Source organism: Littorina saxatilis, linkage group LG3 (assembly GCF_037325665.1).
Source record: "Littorina saxatilis isolate snail1 linkage group LG3, US_GU_Lsax_2.0, whole genome shotgun sequence".
Lineage (NCBI taxonomy): Eukaryota > Metazoa > Mollusca > Gastropoda > Littorinimorpha > Littorinidae > Littorina > Littorina saxatilis.
This window is the reverse complement of record NC_090247.1, coordinates 10,589,930-10,594,929: the sequence shown is the minus strand read 5'-3', so window position 1 is coordinate 10,594,929 and position 5,000 is coordinate 10,589,930. Positions and strand designations below refer to the sequence as shown.

The window sequence follows — 5,000 nt, the reverse complement described above, 5'->3', positions numbered from 1 at the left end:
TCATCATGCATCTTCTTCATCTTCGTCTTCTTCTTCTTCTTCTTTCTTCTCCTTCTTCTCCATCTGCAAGATTCTTCTCCCTCTTCTTTCTATTAATTTTTTTTCAACTCTAGTGCCTTGCAGTTGGAAGTACTGCCTCTTAGCCCAGCTTTTGAGAGTTCTCCTAACATGGCGTAGAACTTCAAGTGCAGACTCCTTCCTCTCTTTGTGGTCAAGTTGAGAAAGTTGTGCAGCAATGCAAGCAACGCGCTGATTAATACGAGATGCAGCAAGCCTTCACTCACTTAGCGTTGCTATACCATCGCTGTGATGTCGGCATCATCAAAATTTAGCTCGGAGCAGCAGCATCCGAGAGTTTTACTGTCCATAATATTTTGACGACAAGGAGTTTGATTCGCGATGGAGAAGCAAGATCAGACAGTTCTCGGGAGACATCAGTGATCTGTAGAACTGCTGAGATGCTGTCGGTCACATGAAAGTAGTTGTGGGAAAGTTATTGCTCGGTGTCCATGTTTATTGTCCGTGGTGATGCTGACGTTTACTGGGCGCTGGGCAGTGGCTGGAGAGCACGGACAAGGTGAAGGAAGTAAACACAAATATCCGGTTTGGAATTGATCTTAATTTTGTTTTTAAAGTTCTTCAGCAGACGAAACGAAGATAGATTGATTTAGCTTTTTCCGTCGCTGCTTTAGGTATGCGGTGCATGCAATCTCAGTACTAAACTGACATAAAATACAATGAAAGCATTTAAGCCAGAGGAAGCCAGAAGAAAACCACTGCCACCTAGCGATGTAAGCATCACTTGCATTTAAACATCGGTGTTTGTTTCGTTGTTTTTGTTCACGGTACGTGCCACTCGCTGTCTACTTGGGAAAGATACATCGCAAAGGAAAAACTGCGTGTGTTTTTTCAGCCTCGTCAAAGTCCGAGCCGATTTTTATCATCCAACATTCTGTTTCCTTGGAACAAGAAAAAAAAGCTGTGGAGACAAGACTTTCTTGCGAGAGATGAGAAAAAGCCAAGTGTCGGTACATGGACCTTGCCGTGACATATCAAGCATCTGCCCCTCCTGAGCCTTACAAAACACACAAAAGCGTCTTCGCAGTCCCTGGCGGACCACAACGTTACATGGCCACTGTAGGGTGCAGGGCGGATCAGGGACTTGGGGAAGAGAAAAGGGTAAAAAAAAACCCTGACAGGAACAAAAATAAAACTCAAGCAGGAGGTGGGGGCGGGGGGGGGGGGGGTAGGGGCATGGGTGAAAAGTCTAGGGGATGGGTGGGAGTGGTTGGGGAGTGGAGTGGGTTCAGGATCAGAGGAATGAGAAAAGCCAGGGTGTCTTTCAACTCCGCAGAAAGTGGCGTAGTGGAAGAAGCCGTCGGACGGGATCAGGAAGAGACAGCGTCTTTTCCAGCTGAACGACATGCACTCAGCATGTCTCCGTCTGATTTGATGGGCTCTGGGACTGCTGATGTGTAGGTACAGCTAAGAAGAAACGGCGTCTACCCAACGTGTTAAAACTGTAACAGCTAAGACTATGTTTACTGCGATGGTCTGGTTTGGACGGCAGGGGTGGCTGCTGGTCCTTAAACTTTCACTGCTGTATAGCGGCTTTTCACGTCCAAGTTTAAGTCTTTTTATGGAAGTATTCCAGCTACAGCAAATTGATCCATAACAGTCGCTCAGCGTGAAGCCATTGGATATTGACGACAGACGCGAGAAGGCGCCATGGATGACGTTGCAGAATGGCAGACTGGCTTTGCGATCTCTTGTCTCCGGATTGGGAAGCTCATTGAATTTCTTTTTATTCCGCTCTTCCGGACTGGTGGCAGCGCTGTGCTGGCCTCAATCAATGCGTTTTTCACAGCTGCGGAAGAAAGGAGTCCCCCTTCCAATTTCGGCGTGAGAGGAGGCAGCATTGAGCAGTTTAATAGTCTGTAATTCAGGGGCCGGCCAGCCATCGACCCTCCATGTTCCCCTTCCACCTAAACAGACTTCCGCCCCTCCTCCGCACAGAATGATGACTCGGCGATGTTCTCAAATCGAGAAATTGTGGTGGTGGTGAAGGTTTTCCGGAGACGACGTTGCGTATTCTTGTTTGTGAGGGGCCGGGATGGGTGGTGGTTGAAGTGGTGGCCGGGGTGGGTGGTGGTTGAAGTGGTGGCCGGGGTAATCCACAGGCGTCTCTTTAAGGTCTGGTTGTGGGGAAGATCTATCATTAGTGCCGTGCTGATGGTAAGTCTTCAGGGTCGAGATTTACAGCTTTCCTCTCGCAAGCACAAGCGTAATTCGTCCCTCTCGTTTTGTGGCTTTGATCTTAGTGCAGGGACGACAGAGAAAAGGTTGGGTTTGGTCCTTTAGAGGCTTGTTTTCAGTCTTGATGGGTTTGGTCCTTTAGAGGCTTGTTTTCAGTCTTGATGGGTTTGGTCCTTTAGAGGCTTGTTTTCAGTCTTGATGGGTTTGGTCCTTTAGAGGCTTGTTTTCAGTCTTGATGGGTTTGGTCCTTTAGAGGCTTGTTTTCAGTCTTGATGGGTTTGGTCCTTTAGAGGCTTGTTTTCAGTCTTGATGGGTTTGGTCCTTTAGAGGCTTGTTTTCAGTCTTGATGGGTTTGGTCCTTTAGAGGCTTGTTTTCAGTCTTGATGGGTTTGGTCCTTTAGAGGCTTGTTTTCAGTCTTGATGGGTTTGGTCCTTTAGAGGCTTGTTTTCAGTCTTGATGGGTTTGGTGCGAAGACTTATAGCTTGTTTTTGTTCTTACAGGAAGTCTCTTGTTCGTATTCAGATAATGTTTTAAGTGGACATGTACGTGATGGCAGAACTGAAGTGTTTTTATTTTTCCCCAGATCATCTGTTTATTATGAGTCTCTTCTCTCGTTGGGCTAAGGAATGAATGAAAGATACTGGACATAGCAGATCCTCTGTATGTTGGAAACTGTGCGTCAACCTCAGCATATAAACTTGTTCCTCTAAAGCCTGATCGGCTCTCCCAATCTAATCTCTGCCTTTTTCGTCGTTTTGCTAAAATCGGGATACTATACCACCCCCACCCAACCACCCCCCGACCGCCTCTCCTTCACAGATCCCCGCCCATCAACGTTCTCCTGTCATGTGTGAGGAACGCGTGCAAAGAGAACGTGTCAATACCTCCTGCAGCATCCGTCATCCTCCGTGGTGACCTCAGCGCAAGGTCGAACCCTCTATGTTCCTGCCTCCTCTATCTCTAGTCTCTCCCTCTTCCTAAACCCAAACCCACCCTACCCCCAAACACCCCGACCCTACCTCCCGTGTCTCAGTATTGGTTAGAAATGGAGACAGAGGAGGAGATGTCATTAGTCCTTTTCGGGATGTGCAAACCATTTAACATCCCCCCGTCCGTTAAGCCCCTCCCTCATCCACCCCCCCCCCCCCCCTGTGGTTTTAGCAAGACTGGGAATTGGGACGGTGGATTAAGGAGTATCATTAGTTATTTTCAGGATGGGCGAATCATCTCACTTACCGTAACTATATCCGCTCACCATCTGGTTTGGCAAAGAAGTATAGTAGAAAGAGAGAGAGAGATGGTTAGAATGGATTGGAATTTAGTTTTGTTATCAGGATTCTCACCGATCTCTGACAGCAGCACTTTTCTTGTCCCTCCTGTAGTGTGAGAAACGTTAACACGAGAGGAGACAAGGAGGGTATGAAGATGGGCGTGTCATAATATGCTTTCTCAGATGTGCATTAAACCAGCTCATTGATCAAGCAAAAGACCCAAAGACAGTTGTCTCAGGGAGCTAGTTATGTACCATCAAAAAAAGGGGTTCGTTAAACCCTGCCAGTGCACGAACGGCCGTTGGCAATTGGCTGTCTTTGCCTCAGACGGTTAAAAGAGGCTGTATGTCAGCTCCAACCCTGTCTTTTTCTGTGCAGTGTGGCAAGCTTGAAAGTAGAGAAGAGGCGAATTTGCAGGGTGATTAGCCTTTTTCAGGATGTGCAAACTATCTTACCGTCCAACGCAAAAGGGCTCATAGACAGACAAAGTAATGAGCCTTTTTCTGTCCCATCAAACACGGCCTAAACCTAGTTAGTACAAAAAGGCGGGGTACGCGTAGGGCTGTCTCTGCACACGTTCTTGAAGCTGCAGACTGATGACAATGCCTGTACTTTGCCCACCTTCCGTGACAAACACTCAGACAGACTTGACGGACAGGCGCGAGGATTGACCCAGGCTTTGTGCACCGAGGCGTGACAAACACCCAGACAGACTTGACGGACAGGCGCGAGGATTGACCCAGGCTTTGTGCACCGAGGCGTGGCCTGATTAGCGCTTTGAAGAGCGCCGTCTTCGACACGAATCCTTTCTGCCCTCCATGCTACCTCCAGGACAGCCTCTCTCTGGCCAAGGACTTGGGAGGTGTTCCGCTTGAAAGGATTTAAGAAATGTCTGCTCTGCAGTGGAGCTGAAAATGAGGAGGCTCTTTTGATGAGTCTTTGAGACGAGTGATTTAAAGGCCAATTAAGACGCGAACCTAAAAAAGCCACTAACGATGGTGTCTGGAATCAAAGGATATTGATAAAACGTTAAGTAGACGCTCACATTGAATGCTGAAACAGTTTCAAAAGAAGCGTTAGAACCAGTATTTGGACACAGTCGTAGAAACACCGCCCTGAGAAAAGAGTGTACATACTGGTCTCAGTCATGTTCTAGCGCCTTGAAAGCTAAATGTTGACTACTTCAGCGAGAGCAAGGTACATGTATATTTATTCCTTGCGCGCCGGGTTTTATAACCGTTTCTATTTTCCAACGTGGCCTCTGGAGTTCTTGGGTGCGTTGTGTTGAGGCTATTGCGTACATAACAATCACCACTACCACAATAATTATAATCATCCTCGTTTTCTTCAGAATTATATTCTTTGCTGTCGTAATTACCCGAACCTCTCCCTAGCACGAACTTTTAAACGCTCATCATAGTAATAAGCATCCGCAATATTATTTCTCATAATGCACACATTTACGGCCTCTC

General features: G+C 47.2%; 1 protein-coding gene across 3 annotated transcripts in view; it reads left to right on the top strand.

Moving 5' to 3' along the window:
* Positions 1-5,000, top strand: part of LOC138961582 (cubilin-like) — a 233,462-nt gene that overhangs the window by 173,025 nt on the left and 55,437 nt on the right. The window lies entirely within an intron of this gene.